Consider the following 18,707-nt stretch of genomic DNA (forward strand, 5'->3'; position numbering starts at 1 on the left):
TCAGTTCTCAGCTAAGGTTTTAGTAATAGAAAAATCGACCGATCGTAATCATCAGCTTGTGGCATTTCATATAATCATATGGAATATGTCTAAGAGCTCTTCGCATCGATGCAAACAGCAGTCTAAGTGTGACCTTTTACAGAGGATTAGGTAATTTGTGACGTGTAGGTCTACTCTGGACGGCGTTTAGCCAGTAAATCGGACGTTTCATCAAAGCCGCTGGGTGGGTAGATTTAGTCCTTCTTATTATGATGATAAGGCCCTGGCGTATTTTGATTTTCAATGATTAAATTCCTGTTTTGAAACTGTCCAAAGTTAGAAGTTAGTGCTTAGCAAAGCAGTTGCAGCAGCAGCAAAGTGCGTCTAGTCAACTTGAATTTAGTCACTGGAGAGTAAGCGTGCGAGTATCATGGACTCACAAAGGGCAGGCCAACGTTGACCATTTACTCTGGTTGAAGAAAACAGTGTTGATTCAGACGACAAAACGAAGTTCAGCTGTATTTATTTTGACTTTCGTCAAGTATTTAACCTAAAGGTAAATATCACTAACTGAACAAGAAAGAGTATCCAATGCTCTGTTACAACAGGGTCATTATCACAGCTGAACGTAATCGGCGTCCAAATATTCCGAATATAAAGATATAAAATATTGGCCAAACATCGCTATGGTACCAACTAAGGCAAGATACAATGTACGTTAAATACGTACAATGCTACCAAAGCTGCTCGTTGGCTTGTCTTGGGAACTAATAACCACGAAGCGAAATTAACGAATTGCAGGACGGATCTGTGTAAAAAGTTGCTATCAAAAGTTCACTTATATAGTTTGAATTCTGGCAAATCAACCTCGCAGATCCCATCCCTGCTGCACGAGATCTATGCTACAACGTGAAGTGTCAAATAAAATTGAATGATATACGAAATTCGTAGCTCATTCAGTGGTTTATCGGTGACCCGACCAAATCTCTCATGTTCTACGATGTGGTGAGGAAGACTTCAAAAAACATCGAATGAAGGTAAAACGAAGTGCTGCCAGTCTAGGATCGAATGCCACCATAGCTTCTGCACCGAAAAAACCTAGCCTAGTTTCAAATAGTGCTCCGCTTCGTAGAGTTTTAATTCGCTGAGTGCTACCTAAAGCATTTGCGTAGCGATATCATTTATACTAAACAGCAACTGGGTGCGGAAATATAGTCATTATCTCCAGTAGGGTCCGATCAGCTGATAATAGATTCGTTGTTTTTTCGTTTTTAATTGATTTTTAACTTGAGCGTGGTTCGAAGTCTAAGAAGTCGGATGGATGGATGGATAGATGGGTATTTGCGTTAACGAATGCACAATCCCCAATGTACGCTCGATTGGGCCGTAACTAGTAGATCACGCTAGATGCGCTTTTCATACAAGCTTCTACAACTTGCTTGCAAATAACTCGTACGAGTACCATGTGCAAACCACCTTAGATCGGTGTGAATAAAGAAGAAAACTATACCTAGGCTATAAAATCACATCGTCATCGTTTCTTTATACCAATAGATTATTTGGACAAGTTTAATTCGAGAGTAACTAAAGAAGTAATGTTTAAGAAGCTTCGCTGCTACTTACTCTCCGCCGACGTCTTATGGAAATTAATAGTAATGTACAAAACTACCCTATAAGGGCGTTGGCTAGCACTAAGAAATACTCTATTGTGTTGTTTCATCAAAAGATGTGTTCATGGGCAACTACGAAAACCTAAAGTTATGGCTAGCAAGCCAGGTGATCGGCACTTGCAGTAATTGCGAATACGTGAAATATGTTGAAAGCCACCATTAGAAGGCATACGAAAGATTTCTATAGTTTTACTTTTTATAGAGCACTAAACGGGAACCTTGCATGACTCTAATAAACACAGCCGTTACTTCTTGACCTTTTTATGAGAAATGGCCAGCGACGCCAAGTCGTCCTATGAATTCAATGCCCTCCTAAGTCATCTAGAGTGACAACTCTGTCCAATTTTCTATCCTTGCACGATTGGGTCTGGGCCACTAAAAGCAAAGACTCGACAGAACAAAAGCAATATTAGTAAACTATGTATCCCGCTTGTAAGAAAATGCAATAACCCGTATCTTTATAAGAGAAAAAAGTGACGACAAGTGAAGCTTCATTAAGGTTCTGTTTCGTTGGCGCAAAGGAGAAGCCTTAGTTTGCTATAGGTAACCGATGACGCCTGAAAACCAGGCATTCGGCACGCAAAAGACTCGGGATAATGATCGTAAACATAGGGTATGCAAGCACGCACATTGTAGGTGAAGCGTTCTACTACTCTTGTTGGGAGAAAGGTTGTTCGACGCTAGGAGAACGGAAAGGGACGATTTTCGTTTGTCTTTCAGCCATGATTGGATTGGATAGCAGCGTAGACGTTCCGAGTTGTCTGCTTCTAGACGGCCTGTTTTCTCAAGTTGTAAGAAATAGCCTTGTTGTTCACTGTCGTAGTTCAAAGCAATGATTTGTCGAAAAACTTCAAAATCATGCACTTCCAATCGCAACGTATCTACTGGTTAAAAATGTAATGGCGGCTCTGCATGAAGATCGTCGATATTTTAAAGGAACTGAAACAAATACGCCTATTGTCGATGATCTAGCGTTGAGGAATAAAGCTTTGATTTGAAATAAGACAATAAGCATCCCATGATTTTGCCGATCTCTGAAATGGTAGAGGAAGCGCGCCACCAGAAGCCTGCAGAGCTGGTCGAACAGTTGGTTATAAGCGCAGGACATCCTAATTCGGACAGAAGATAGCGTGAAAGATGTGTCAAGTAACTACGAACGATAGCTGCTACAGACCAATGGCTGTATCGGCATGCCTTACGTGTGCGCAGAGTGGACCGCTGCTGAACCTCCCAAATGGAACAAGCTATCCTCAATCACTTGAAGACCACAAAAATTAAGCGCGTGTAGTGGCACGTTTTCTGAAAAAAAGCTGGTCAGTTATAGGTTTCCGGCGTGAATGTAACACTATAAATATTAATGAAAAATTAGGTTGTATTATTAAGGTTGATAGCGGTTTGTATGATTGCCATGCTCTTTTAAAGGGAGAGGTCTGCTGACGGAACCCTAGATAAACCCAGCCAGACCCATTCCGCTTCGATTGCTGATGGGGAGGGGGTAAGCCCTCTAGGTTATACTTAAAATAAGAGAATTTGTTGACTAGTGCTCATACAAGTATTAATTTATTCATTCTTACTCTGTGGTGGTGATATTTAGCAGGTAGCTTGTTGCCACTAAGGGCGTTGTGAAGATTTGTCCGCTAACTTGGTATTTTACCAAGTTCGATCGATCCCGATCGATAATATTAGGACTTTTCGATTGCTTCTCAAGGTTTATAAGAGTCATTGGTGAGACAGACCAAGCAAAATCACATCGTTGTTGATAACGGCATTTAATCGAATCGAAAGCACGACCGCTTGGTTTCCATTTATGCAGTAATGAACCGTACTTTCGACCTGGAGACATAGGTTTTAATATATTTACCTGGCCGCTTCTACCGCACAGTCGGCATTACACATTCGCGCTTGACGTTAACGAGCGGCATAAAATTTTCTAATTAACCAAGAAGACGCTCAGATCTTACGACAGAATATTTCACCACCTTAAAGCATTACCCGTGACAGCTCACTATAGTTATCTCCCACTCGTACCGTTGGAGTTGTTATACTGGTTTGTTTGTTTTAGTTAGCGTGCCGCATTTCTCTGGCCATCCTGCCAACTTCCGTACAATTCCCGTTACTTATTCACCTTACTTCGGCTGTCCTGATTTACGCATACAGAATATGGAGTCTAAGGTTTCTCCGAGATTCTCCGTACGTTTTGTTCCTAAGACTATTTAAACATGAAAAAGAATAGTTCAACAAAATGTTTGCATGTATTGAATGTGTTATTTGCGTCAGTGCTGGATCTTTATTCGACATCACCGCCAACGAGCGCGATTTTATTCATTGGCCTCGAGTTTCGAATCGCGACCTAAACCGCTACTAACTCGTTTCAAATGTTACCTTTACAAATCTACAAAGGCTCTCCTGGTAAAGACACGACCGATCGAATCGGCGTGGTCATTCACTCACGTTAGCACCCAACTCGTCACGATAGCATAGTGGGTTACGTACTTGTTTGCTAGTCTTAAGGGTACGTCGTGATCTAGATTCAAATCTGGGCACAGACATATTTCATTCCATGTTGGGAGCCAGCCGTGCGGCGGAATACCTAATGGCAATACCTGATATAAAACTACAGACGCCAACTCAATAACGTTCCAAACCATAGTGAACCAGAAGCTTCAAATCTGAGCTGTTCGGCGGCCGTATGCGCTCGTCCCAGGACATGCTTGCACTCTCAAGTACCCCCACGTTGCACTGATCATCTGGTAGAGCGTCATTTTGCTGTAAGACGTATGTATTCCTCAAACATTTTAGCTAGCAATGGTTGTATAGTCGTTTATAGAATGCCTATATAAACATGTTGGTGATACGTCCGTTTTTCTGGGAAGAGTATAGTATCATGAAGTTTCGTTCGATCACTTAGAACATGAATATTAGGTGGAGATTTGTTTTTACCCTCTCTGACATCCTCTGGATCGCAACAAGATGTTTTGTTCCAAGAAAAACCGGGAAGAGCGTATGAACGCATTCCTGCTTCGTTAAAAGCCCGCGCAGTTTTGCCAAACGTTCGCTTCTTATGCCGCCACATGCGCATTAGCCTGCATACATGGGTATTGTCACGAGTGGCGAGAAGCGGTAATTTCACCGTGATATGGAGCAGGTAAGGGAATGACTAACTTTAATACATATGCCTTAAGCCAAAATTGAATCAGAGCTCCATTTCAAGAAGACCGTCGTTTGCGTTTGACGATACTCTAAGGGCCCTGCATACAAGAAAATGCTTGAAAAAACTAAATGATTAAGAAGAACGGGTACACCATTCAGTTGCGTCAAATAAACGGCGCAAACCAGCAAATAATCCCCAATATACAGGGTAAAGTAATTTCTTTTTGCTACGATGGCTGGTTACACATGGCAAAGCAAGGGCTTGAGCGAGTGGTTCTTCTTCGCTGGTATCAGTCATATATTATATCGTATTTACGGGCGTCCAGATAGCCCAAACAAAAGGCTAAGAGGAGCCGTTGTAACAGCTAGGGCCATAGTAGAGTACTACTAAATCTTAATCGAATAGGGGTATTGCTTCCTGATCGCTTTTGCGAGTATTGATAACTAGAACGTATGCGACTGCGATACGATACCGAACGCCTGTTATCTGGTGGTTCGTAGCATTGACGGGAGGGTCCTCGCGAGGGTTCTTTTAGGTTTTGAAGAAACATTTTGTAGGCGGCTTCGTCGCTTTATATGAGACATCTATTTCACTAAACCCATAACTCGTACGTGATCCTCTCAATTTTCGCAGTGACCTAATAGAAATATCATTTGTGTTAGTAAACCGAACATAATGATCTGTGGAAAGGGTGCGTAATTTAGACAATTTTCTTCATATAGATTTCAAAATTTGTTGTATACCGCATATGTAGCCTTGTGCTGGGAGGCGAAACCTAACTACCCTCTGCATGTCAAATAATAGCTTGAAAGCTCTTGTATTATCCTGCGTTCCACAGTCATCTACTCAACTACCATAATCTGTGACATCTTGGGGCGTACCCGTTGGTACCAATCTATTTAATCATTTTGCTTCTTCTACCTTCAAATTGTTTCAGTCTAGCCCATATCTTCGAGCTGGAACGTGAATCTTCGTTCCAACACTTACGCCAAGGGTTTTTACAGCGCAGATGCGCAGGCGTCCGTAACAGAGCAGCCCATTTCGAAAAAAAAAAAATTGGGACATCTCCAGTCGTATCAGGAATTGGTGTGCCATTGACGGGCGCAAACGATTCGCAAAAAGCCTTTAAAAGCACTAGGTATTGACTGTAGGGGGCGGGCTTATGCCGCGCCTATAAGAACGTCGTACGTCGAATTTGACAAGTTCTAAAGCTAGTTGCTTTAATAGGCAATCCTGTTAGACTATATGGGTTTTTGCCTCCAGTAAATTACCTTGGGTAATAGTGATCCAGTGAAGCGCCTTAAGCAGATTGCGCTATTAAATTCGAGCTTTCTAGTCAACTACTCTTCGAATTCGATAAGAGCTATGTGCCCCTCAGTTATTGCTGCAAACACTTCTCGAGTCACACCGGAAGGAACAGACTGAACGAGAGCTCAATTGTTCGCTATCAAGAATCCAAAATAGATATAGTCTGAGTGTAGCCATAATCGTTGAACCTATATGACCTATTGAATATCTGATAGGTTCGAGCGTTTCATGTAATTCGATTACATTGTCTGTAAACCTTATGAGAGCTATGTAAATTCGAAATACCCGCGTCTGAAACCATGACGATCAGATTAATAGTCAGATGAAAAAAAAAACGTTAAATTTAATTCGGACCTTCGGTGTTACAGTAACGACGGATTGAGACAGAAGTAGCTAAAATCTATGAGCGATAAGTCCAGCCTAGACCACTTGTCCCCGTATCAAAAAAGTGTTCAAAATTCAAAACTTTCTTCCCCATGTGGCATGAAAATACCTATAGACCGTGATTATTTAACCACAGGTTTTGAGCGGTACAATTAACGCCTTCTGGTACATTGATATGAAATAAAACAGTGATGCAACCATCACAGGTTATTACATTTTGATTTGAAACAAAGCCTTCCGAAACAAACCCTGCAAAGTCAATGAAATTTGAATATATACTTAGATGATAATTTACCGTAAAGCAACCATAATTTAGGTCGGTAGGGGACGACGCTACACTGTTACAAGCTCGTACAAAATATTCGAATTTACTTTCAACCTATAATGTTTTCCAGTGTATTGTAGGCGCAACGAGGACTGTGACACTGTTTCACATAATTACGATAAAATAAGCAATTTTCTTGCCATATCTTCGTATAAACATGACGGGATTTCCAAAGGACTGCTGGGCTTTTGTCCCTTCTGCCTTCAATTGTTGCGAAATTCCAATGAAGTAACACAGGACCAATGAAGCGGAGACGGTACTCTATTAAATCTAAAATAATGGGAAAAAAAAAACACATTAAAAATGCTACTTCTTTGAAGTTAGGCTTGTCAGGCTAAATGGAGTGTCTTTCGTAGGCGAAGTAATACACTACTCTTCAGTTAATTGGTGGTTAGGAATGCTTATTTTCTGTTGGTGGCGGCGCTATCTTACGGTACTACGCACTTAAAACAGTTTTCTGATTCCTGTCTGATCTGCATCTCATTTATTGTACAATAAGTATGCAACAACTTTGTTCCGGTAGTTTAACCGGAGCTCATCATCAGAATAAGTTTTTACCCTATTTGATAAAACCTGTATCGATTTATACAACGTTTTTTCTGTGATTGGCGCAGTGATCGCAACTTGCGGAATCTACGTTAGTCCAGGTTACTTTTTGTTATCAGTTTTGCCTGTTTCGTCAGCTCAATGTTTCAAATTCAAATAAACTTAATCATATAAGTTCAACGATTGCGTCAGTTAGCAACCGAGCAACTGAGATCAACCGAGAGCTAAATTACAGTTTCATGAAATAACATATAGTTTTAACAAAATTAGCATTGGCACCAGGTTATTAAGAACGATATCTAAAAAAATCGGTGCAGCTATGAGCGGGGTACTTTGCAGTTTTTTTTTTTTTTTTATACAATGGATATAGGATGGTAAGTAGTTATAAATGTATCTCTGTTAATAAACTCGGGGATTGATTGCGTAGCGTTTGCGCTCAGTTGATTAACCTAGCAGCGTCCTATGCTCATTCTGAGGTAATATCTAGAAAGCTGGATCTTGATTACCCAAAAATAGTCCGAATGACATCAGGCTGGCTCTTTAATAACGCGTTCGTGTATTGAGAAAGTGTGTTGTCTCAAAACATAACGTACTCGTTAGTCCAAGAAGGGGCCTATTAGGCTGTAAGGTCAAGTGCTGGAGGAAACTTCTTGCTTAAACACTAATGAACATAGAAATACGGGCAGAGTTCTTTAAATGTAACTTATGAAAAGTATCAGCCTAGTCAAATCTTTATCCGAACGCCGTTTTACGGACGAACTTAATAAAACGATTATCCCATTAAGGCTAACTGAATTGCTCGACATGTTGAGAAATTTGGCCTGATGTTTTGAAAAAGAACGTTTGATTTTGCTTTATAAATGTTTGCGGGGAGGCCAAGCGTATCACAGTTACGTTTAGCGTCAGCCAGTTAACTTTGTTAGGGGACAAGTTCTGAATCTGTATCATAAGGGTGAGATAAACAGCAAGACAAATGACACGCAATTTGCGTACGGTCAAATCAAATTTTCGCAAAATACCGGAGACAAGCTAAAATAAGAAATTGTTTCTAAAAAGATATATCGTAAGAGATGGTGTTAAGGGTCTCAACGACATCAATTAAGGCAGTGTGAGAGCTATGTATACGTATATATTCCAACAGGTTTCGAGAATTATATTTGTAGATCTATGGTTTGTCGAATCATTACAGTCGCCTTTACGTCCAAATAAGAGAACGGCTTGAATGAGTTAACAAAACGAAAATTAATAATTTAGTTCCGTTTGAACTTCTTGGATCGATTTCAGGCCTGGTTCTCAAAAAGTTAATGATTACAAGAACAGGATAATGGGTAGAAAAGATACCGAGTTTGTATAAATGCCGAAGGTCACATACGTGTACATATTTAATACTGGCACACATTGCGTTTCGCAAGACTATATCGCGAGTGCGTTTTCTAAGGTATCGAGACCGCAGGGGTGTCAACTGTGTTCCTAAATAAGCTTCATGATGAAACGGCTTTTTTAATAGTGATATGATTTTTGCAACACTGGATAATATATTTTATCGCTAACTTTACATATTATATGTAATCGTCTAGATTGCGACTTCAGTAAGGTGCTCTTAATTAAGTTTTTTTTTTTTTTTTTTTTTTTCTTTAAGACATTCCTGGTAGAGCGCATAAAGTAATGATTTTTTGTCCCCTAAAAAAATCATCACTTTATGGTAAGAACGGTCGATTGCGCGTAGAAACATTTTATTTATATCCAGATATAAATTATATGGGATATTCGCTATTTTATCGGAGTAGTAAACGTTTCGGTGATTTGCATTGTCGCAAATCTGACTTAGGTAATTTCCTTACGGTTAGTGGCAAGATGTATAAAACCTGGGCCAGCCAATGGGGCTCGATATAGCCATGCGTTTAGAATTGTGCTTGTCTAGGTGTGTGTGTATCCCTAGTTATTTGCGCTGAAGCTGGTTTTGGTCGTAAGATACTCGCGTAAGATACTTTTATACCAGTAACATTATGAACCTCGTTTAACTAGAAGTGCATGATATGCAGTGTGCATTTCCAGTTGAACGCCATAACCAGACCCATACAGCATGAAGTATTGCATGAGTAGCGACCAGCATAAGGAAACGTTATCCATTAAACGATATTGGTACGCGAGACGATCGTATGGAGGTGCTGTTTTACTATACAGAAAACGTTACAGCGTTCTATTGGCTACCGTTTTTATTATTACTGCTGCATCTACTAACTTCATAATCGACAATAAAGTTGTGGCTATCAGCAGATTTACTACGGTTGTTCCTGCAGAATGATCAGCTCGAGAAAGGCGATTCGAAGTTCTGCTGTTACTGACAGACGCCGCGGCCTTACGCAGTCTTGATGTACATACGGTTAAGGTTACTGCTGCCAACGCCGCTCTTGGAGGCAATGCGACGACTTTCAGCGTCCGACCTTCAGACGCATCGCCTCATTACTGCATGCAAATGCTGTCTGGATCGGTGAAGGTCAAGGTTAAACACGGATGGATGGCAGCGATCAACCTGCTGACAACTGTGTAGTACAATAAACAGAGTATCCGTAACTATTTGACGTATGTCTGATACGCACGCCTGCTTACCTGAATCTATAGGTACCCATAAGCTAGCAAAGTCGTAAACACACAGAAAGCTGCATTCGTGTGACACAGTTCATGATCAGAGAGCGAAAGAGGCCAGACAGAGAGGCCCACACCGATCGAAATGATAAAAGATATTTGCATGAATCCTTTGCATATGCGGATAGGGACATTTTACGCAAACGTATTTATTCAATGTAACCGCCTCTCGATCATGGATTCACTTTTTAAAAATCTTTCTCTAACCTTGCAAATGACCGGGAACTGGGTGTAAAACGATAGTGGCGCTTATAGGCCCATGAAAATCTATTGTGCGGTCTCTCCGTACTTAAAATTCCAACGGATGCAATCTTAGCCTGACAATAGGTTTCAATATTTTAACAATTTTCTTGCAATTGCTAAAAGTGTCATTCTCGAGGGTTATGCTTATTCACTACAACTACCATCCACCGTTCTTACAGCTTTAATTTGAGACATAAACCTAGACAACTCATTCTCAAAATATTCCTCCTTTAATCCGCAAATGAATGAATTTAATAGCAAGCGTGCGTCAAGCCTATAGTTGTAAACCGCACCAAGGGTTCAGGTGTACAAGGAATAACTTTTAAGCCAATCTGATGAATTTTCGAGCCCTTTAAACGTTAGCCCTATAGAAGGCCCTCCGATTTTCTTCCATTTTTCAGAAGCCGCATAAGATCCGGCAATAACGCCAAGGCAAGGAAGAAATTGATTATCTCGTTAATATCTTACACAGCGCAAAGATTGGATAATAAATGATCATTGTTTAGATCGCGAAACCGAAGCCCTGTTTTCCACCATTATAAAGTAGAAAGGATTGGCCTTCTTCAAGTTCTAAGCATAGCAGATACATGCGTGGCCGTTACGATAAACAGCCTGCCATGGTTTGCCTCGTTTTGGGCAATTCAGCACATAAACCTTTTACCCTTACAGCAACGGATTCGAAATCTAAAAATAACAGATAAACGAACGCCTACTACAATATATAGCCTGTTAAAATTTATCGAACTTAGGTTTATTATTCATAGTTACATACTGAACAGAATTGTTTTAAATTCGTTTCTTCTAACTCCAGTCAACATTATACGATATTCAAAGACGATACTCAAGGACCTTTTGGGCGCAGAACACGTTCGGTAGCTATAATATTATATGTACACTCGCATGAGTACCAGCTAAAGGACGGCCAACTATAAAGTTGTCTTATATTATGTACACTCTTTGAAGACAAAAGGGCCTTGTAGATGATGCAACAGCTCCTCCATCTTAACTTTTGTACTCGTGTTTATATATATATATATATGTTTATCATGTGTACTCATCACACTATGCTCATCATACTTATGTTCTCAGATAACAGGTGACTAAACGGGTAAATGGCCAACGAATTTTCGGTAACCAGCCGATGGTAACATCGTTAAGAAACTGGATAGAGAGTGACGACGCATTTCGTTATTGCAATGGCCCACAACTGAAAAATGTGTATAATATGTTTAGGTATCCAGCTTTATATATATATATATATATATAGTACAATATGAAACATACAAAACGTTTCCTCTGTAGAAAAACAGTGGTGTCGTTCATGTTAAATCACAACGTACTATGTTCAGACTGTTGCATACCGTCGCTTGGAAGCGGTATAATAGTAATCATTAGTAAATGTACTTTAACTAGCTTTACGTCATGTTTCTGTGTTTCGGTAGAACTAGTTGTTCTTTAATGTCAAATAATATATTATTATAGCGAGCATTTCAAAGCCATTTAAGAAGGCGCATTTTCTTCTTTACTGTTATTCTCTGTGTTCAGTGGTATCGTCCATGCCATTATATCCAAGGTGCCGCTCATTGGGGTTGCAGAATGACAACGCTCGATCTAGACAAGAAGTACGCCAGGTATGTCTTGGAAATGTCCAATTTAATGACCCGCGGGACTTCAAAGTCCTTTCCTGCTTTTCTGTTGCACCGAATTACTGTCGTCACCCGAGCCATCATCAAGACACCATTAGCACAGGGCAAAATGATTTTGGCCGAGAGTGCGGAAAAGCCTAGTTTTCTCGTCCTCTTTTTGTTGTCCGTCGTCAGAACAAGATAGGCCTGAGATAATATTTTAATCCGACCTGTCGCAAACGCCGCTCAGCCTCATCTCGCCACCAAGCGACCTCTAAGAAACCCGTGTTCTACAACCTACACTTAAATCCAGACCTCCAGAATTCTAAGTCTCGCCCATTGCTTGTTAACGTTTTTGTCTCACTAAAATCGTCGTTTCTTTGGAACTGATGATGCCTACTGAAAAGTTATAGTGTAAATATGAATGCCATACTGTTTACTGTATCCCCTGCTCGAACTAAAACACACACAGAATGCTCATCGCTTAGGGCTACAATCGTGGAGTTATGCAAGAAGTGCGTAAAGGTGTACTTCGCATATAGGAAATTAAGGTTATGCCTGCTGGTATCACTGCCTGCGGCTCCTCTGGACTCGTACTCTATGCTGGTGGCCAAGCATTGTCCGGATGAGAAATGGCTGTTCCAACGGGGTCAAAAGACATTTGGCGACAAAAACATCTAAAAGTAGAAGCAGCTATGGGCTTGGGGTGCTTCAGAGTGAGCTACTAAAATGCGTAACGCACCCCAACTTCAGGCGCCCTAACGGGATGGCCTTTGCACCCCGCCTACATTCTACAACACCGGCTTCTTACACGTGCGCCTCGGGCGGACCTATATGGCTGAGCCTTTCGAGACCGCCCCGTTGGAGACACCAAGCAACGTGTTGGACTTTTACTGTTGCCATTACCATTGAAGCGTCAACTACACGGTTTAAAAAACTGAAAGGCCTCGTCTAAGACAGCACTAACCTAAACGCACGTCTAAAAAGCCTGCACGCTGTTCTGGTTAACAATTTGAAGGCCAAGTAATATCGGTATATCGCTCCAAGATTTAGGCATTGATGTGACATTTGAGGTTAGACCCTGAAATTCTCGGGACGCATCAACAGCTTGTCGTCCTATCTCGATAAAAATACAGTTTAACAACAGAAAGTCTAGATGCTCAGCAATATATTGCGACCTCACGTTGCCAAGTGAGGAAGAGGGTTCGAGTTTTTTAGACTTAACAGTTTGTTACCTTTCTTATGCATGCTTCCACATGCACGAGAGCATACAAATGTGCCTAAATAAGCCAACCTACAAAATGCCATATAGAAAATAATTCGCTGTGTCGTCGGTTTAGTGGAGATAGTTTAGCTACTACAATCCAGTGTGTACAGTATACATCAGTTTTTACGAAGCTAAACTCACAAACCGCTGTCTACGACTTTATCTTCGTTAGCGTATAGGACGAATTAAAATTGTCCCGTCCATTCCCCATATGTTTTAGTCTATAGAACAATGCGTTGCCATGCTGACCTTGAATAAGACGAGAGGCTGTTATCTCTCAAAGTCACTTACCCACTCGCTAGATTAAATGCCGAAAGTGCTTGGTGTCATCAGTTTGGAGAGGTCCTACTCTTGAACTGCCTAGGGTGCTCCGTTCCTTTTAAGAACAGTCACTTTATTCCTGTTCCGTGGCCTATTTGCTTCTAAATGGCTCCATTTTCTTGATGTGTTGCCTTAAAGGCGGAATACATTGTGCACATGTCTGAAGCTTAAGGTCCAAGAGCAGTGAGTGAGTTGAGAATCTTCGAAATCCTAATTTGTCGTATAGCATTTGGGCGCCGCTAGTTTTTATGTCTTGAGACATCTTGTGCAAATTTTATAATTATAAACAACATTATATATCGAGAAAATCAGTTCCACGGCAAAGACTCCAAATGTATCTCACCTATGAAGTAGGCATTGACGTAAGATCGGCTTAATGGAGTACTCAATTGATCAAAGATTCGAATGAATACAGATTGTTACTTTACGTATCATGCAACAAGCATATTCGCTTTAATGGTAATTTTACTTAGGCAACAATATAAGCGTATCAATTATAAGCGGTATTATATAAGCTATATGTATTGCCTCTAACGGTGTCCGTACAGATCTAGACATTTAGCAACGGACGGCTTTGTTTATACCGTATGATTTCAACATAACAAAACATATAGACACTGCACAACTGCCGTAAATGTTCAATTCTTTCACGTACACCTGGACACAATATACGGCAGTATGAATGCTAACCGCTTACCTTTAGTCGCTGGTTGCACTCAAGTATATATATATATATATAAAGAGATAGAGAAATAAAATCTGATAACTTAGATAATGTGACATGTTTTGGACATTTACATATGTAGAGCATTCGATTAGCCATATTCGCGTAAGTGCATAACTTACGCGCGCACCCTTGGAAAATGAATTAAAAAACTGGGATGTAAATTACTAGATTTTATTATATATAAGATTAAACGTCCTTCCTTGTATGGTAAACGCTTTAGAAACACGATTCATTCGACCGTCGTTACCGCCCCTTTGTTAGAGAAGAACTGTACCGTGTCACCAAGTTCTCCAGTTGCAGTCCACGGTTGCAGTTCCCTCTACGAAACGGACTTCTGATAAATGCATGTATGATACCTGGGTTTCGTGACCATGTGGTATTTGTAGCAACTCGCATATTTATATTTCGGTGCCTTCCGATCATAAATCATCATCGACAACATCAATAGTCTCTCTTGAACGATCGTAACCATCATATTTAAAGTCATTGGGGAATAGCACGAATCCCATGGAAGGTTGAATAGAATAATGGAACAATAATCTATTATCGTTTCGTTTTAGTGCAAATGTTCAGCAAGAAATATTTCGCGTTTACAGTTTGTGCCCACCGCTCTTAGCTTTCCGCCCATGCTTTTTTCCTCGACACTCTGCACCCCTCAGCCGTTCATCGTGCCGCCCAGTGATTGTTACTGCCCCGCATGAGCCATGCTGAGCACTAGACACGGTGGCAGTTCTAGATCTTTATCGTTGGATACAAGAGCACACTGCCTTTCATCCAACGATATCCATGTGAAGGCATGAAAAGGTCCGTTGGACTCCTCTGTGAGCGTCGTTAGTATATGGGAACAAGTAGGCAATCGGCAGCGACCACGACGATATCATTGCATATCTTCGGAGTAAGTAAGAGTGTATGAGGATGGGGACGGGGGCGATTCCTTTGCCCGAGAGCAACGTCTCAGTGTCTCACAAAAAGAGGCCGTCGGAATGCCGAGAACACTGTTACCCTAAAAATACCTTAAATTGCGACGAAACGTTTATCTAAAATAGACAGAGAAATGACAACAGTTTGAGCAAATTGTTTCGGAGGCTACTGCGTTTAAAAAAATTATAACGGATATACTGTTTGGCTGTAAAAAATTCTAATTTTTCAACAAACCTTATTAAGTATATGTATTCATATGACAACAGCTTTCGACATTTTCAGTAACCGTCAGTAGTGTTTTATTTTTATTTTTTTTACTAGTACATTTATTTTTACTAATTTACTGGTACATAAATAAACATTAGCCTAAACTACGCGCCTTCTTTACTCACTACCTTTCATTTACAAATTGCTAAGCTTATGTTGAATAGCGTCGTCGTTAAATCGTTCCTTATCTATAACGCTTGCTCACAAACAAGGCTGGCTTATATCGCTATTTTCCCTATAGATTGTGTGTCATTTGGAGACTAAGGCTATAGGTTCCATGCATTCAATGTTTAGATTAGGCTGGTGGTGGTGGTGGTGGAAATGTCACCATTGGCGTCTAATATACTCTCAAAATTTTTAGATCCCAAAATGAGACAGTCAAATTATATATAGATTATGATTAATTAGACGAAACCTGGTTCATTTTACGTTCCAGATTTAGACGGTGTTAGAATATCTGAACCTAGAGCTAACGGGCTCATTGACCTCGTTCTGAAAAAGTGAACGGTGAGGTCATGAAATGAAAAAAATAAGTCCTGCAACTTTGAAAACATTTAGGTGCAGGATTAGTAAATTAGAGAGTAAACACTCATTAACACATGTACTCAGCGTTTTTCAAGCAAGACAAGTGAGAAAAAAAAAAAAAAAAAAAAGATGGCATCATAGAGAGACCCAGAAGACAGGTGAAGTCTCCTTTCGCGAAACATAATTATGTCTTTTTGGTCAGTTTTGGCAATGCTCACAAAGAACAATACCAAAACTAGACATTTTGCCAAGATATTAGCAAACTCAAGTCAGGGCAACATTTCGAGTAGGACATCTGGCCAATGTTTACAGATAATCCAGCGTCCATGCACCTAAAGTTCTAAAATCAAAATAGTCTCAGATCAGTATACGTAATGAGATGACACACATACTACTGTAATTTTATGTTAGTTTGGGGCAAAATCCGATCAAAGTTCACTTGACAAAATTATTACTCATTGAAATAATTGTAGCTACTTTATTTCGGTGCAACACGCGTTGCGTACGTCATGTAATTCAAATAACTAAAAAAATTCTATGTTTGTAGGTGCTTACGACTTCATAACAGGCGTTATTTCGTTCCTGAACAGCTATCTAACGTTTAAGGTAGCCAGACAGTTTCTCTTATGATTACAACCGACAAGGATGGTCCGGGGCTATTCGATGTTCTGACCGTTCTCCATTGCTACTAACCAACGTCGGTTTTCTTTCGGTGACTGCGTCGGGGGCGTTCGTGGACAGGAGATTGGTTTAGTTCGAAGGTAGAGGGAATCCCGAAGGAATTATTGCCTGCGGCCGACCACAGTAAAAGGTGAAGGTAGATAGGTTATACGGCAATGTTACTGGGGTACCCTCTTCGTTGCTCAGGGTAAGTCCCAGTCATGTTTCCTTTGAGCTCAATGGCCAGCCTGCTCTTGGCCGAACTATTTCCGTCGATCTTACGAGGGTCAGCAAAGACATTTCCCAGTAGCTCTTTCTTCTACGACTGTTCGTCCGTTCAGAAAGCGAAAATACCAGAAAAGTCAATAGGACACCATAGTTTGCGAGCTGGAGTGATCGGTTAACGGCAGACTCGATTTGGCTCCAGTCTAGCTGCTTTTCTTGACAGCTTTGTCAACCAGATATAATTTCCTGTCTATTGTGTTTGTATGTATTGTAGTCTAGCGCGCATCCAACCCCCAACGTATATAAGCAATCCCAATCTACTGACCACGAACGAAAAATCAAATCATTTTCTATATTTAGACATTCTTCCTTCATCAAATGCTATTCTAAAAGAAAGAAGACAACGGGCCCTATGGCGTTTATGTTATTTGGCAACAGCTGCAAGATGTTAGCTTTCCTCGTATGAAGTAAGCCAAGTCTAAAACCTCTCGTACCGATTGATTTGGCAGTGAGATACTCTCTGCATAGCTTTGCATGAGCAAAAGTTTACTGAAAGTAACATTTCCTCATTAAAGATCATCTTTCATCTGCCAGATCCGTTCTGGCTGTCGTGCTAATGTGAAGAAGTAGAAAAAAACAAAAAAAAAACAAAAAAAAAACGTGTTAACGTTAAATAATAGGTTTACTTTGCTTGACTAATGTTTTGGTAGTAGTATAATAACTTCTTGTTTAAATTCAATTATTTTTTTCGCTTACTTTGTATTGATCACAGATTTATATTCATCTTTCGTTTTTCTCATTTTACCACACTGCAATATATGTTTCTGCGAAGGTTCAAGTGGTATTTTCATAAAAAATATTACGAGTGAACTGAACACGAGAGAAACTTAAATTAACGTCCGCATTTAGCACAGTATCTTATGTAATTAAAAGCGCAAAATGCAAAATATTGATCAGGTAGCTAGGATACAACACGGTCCAAGACAGACGCACACTGATTGTAACGAACTTAAATGTGCCTTTTGTAGTTACGTAGTTGTGCTCAGAGCTTAAAACTTCATTTATCTGTTTTTCTAACTGGAGCCTTGATTTTTCACAAGATATTAAATTAAGGGGAAAAAAAAACCGTATTGAGACCTTCTCAAAGCTCGTTAGTATCAGTTGAATATATGAAAGCTTCTTTTACCAGCATCGACAATGTGCATTTTTTAGCATTTCTACAAATTCCGCCCAGGTAAAAATTCTAGCCTAGAGATATTACATATAATAGTTTCGATTGGATTGACTTTTCTCGAACATCGCTTTGATCTATTTTTTAATGTTACTTGCAATATTTTTGTATTTTTTTCCTTAAGTATGTGTCGTAATCTTCTACTGTAATCTGTGAATCAGAGCAAAAATGACAACCGGGCGCTAACGGTTTTGGTATCAAAACGAGCCATGGGAATCCTACAGACATGCTTTAGATTGGGTACACAGTATAATAATGAAACACAATTGTGCATTAGAAATAAAGTAAAAGTAAAAATAAATAATAAGAAGTAAAGTTTCGAATCCTAGAAGAAACAATAACAAGATCTACTTCTCTTTACCTATATCTAAAAGGTGAGACTTTTTGTAATTCGGATTAGATAGAAGTTCAAAATTCTAAACAAAACTAATAACCGCGATGACTCAAAGGTTGGCAAAAAAATAAAACAAGAAATATACCCCTTGTTTCCTTTTGACTTGTTGAGTTTAGACTTGTTGTTAACTTTGATTCCTTCTAGTTAAATAGAGATTCTAGTTTACAAACACTACGGCAACCGGTTCAGATATCAAAGTACATACAAATCGGCTGAAATAAAGATAGTATGTTTTTTTTTTTTCACTAGAGAAATTCTATTCAATAACAACAAACAAGCGAAATTACGTATA

The 18,707-nt window shown here is 39.9% G+C and overlaps 1 long non-coding RNA gene across 3 annotated transcripts; it reads left to right on the forward strand.

Annotated features, from left to right (window-relative positions):
• Positions 1–339: 339 nt before the first annotated feature.
• On the forward strand, positions 340–9,958 carry LOC111267597 (uncharacterized). 3 transcript variants are annotated; one of them, XR_015313876.1, is made up of 2 exons: positions 340–1,016; positions 9,406–9,958. It is a non-coding gene; the product is annotated as an uncharacterized LOC111267597 (long non-coding RNA). The 3 variants fall into 3 exon arrangements; XR_015313878.1 differs by having other exon boundaries at positions 9,625–9,958; XR_015313877.1 differs by having other exon boundaries at positions 9,664–9,958.
• The last annotated feature ends 8,749 nt before the right edge of the window (positions 9,959–18,707 follow it).

Source organism: Varroa jacobsoni, unplaced genomic scaffold (genome assembly GCF_002532875.2).
Source record: "Varroa jacobsoni isolate VJ856 unplaced genomic scaffold, vjacob_1.0 scaffold_1202, whole genome shotgun sequence".
Classification (NCBI taxonomy): Eukaryota; Metazoa; Arthropoda; class Arachnida; order Mesostigmata; family Varroidae; genus Varroa; species Varroa jacobsoni.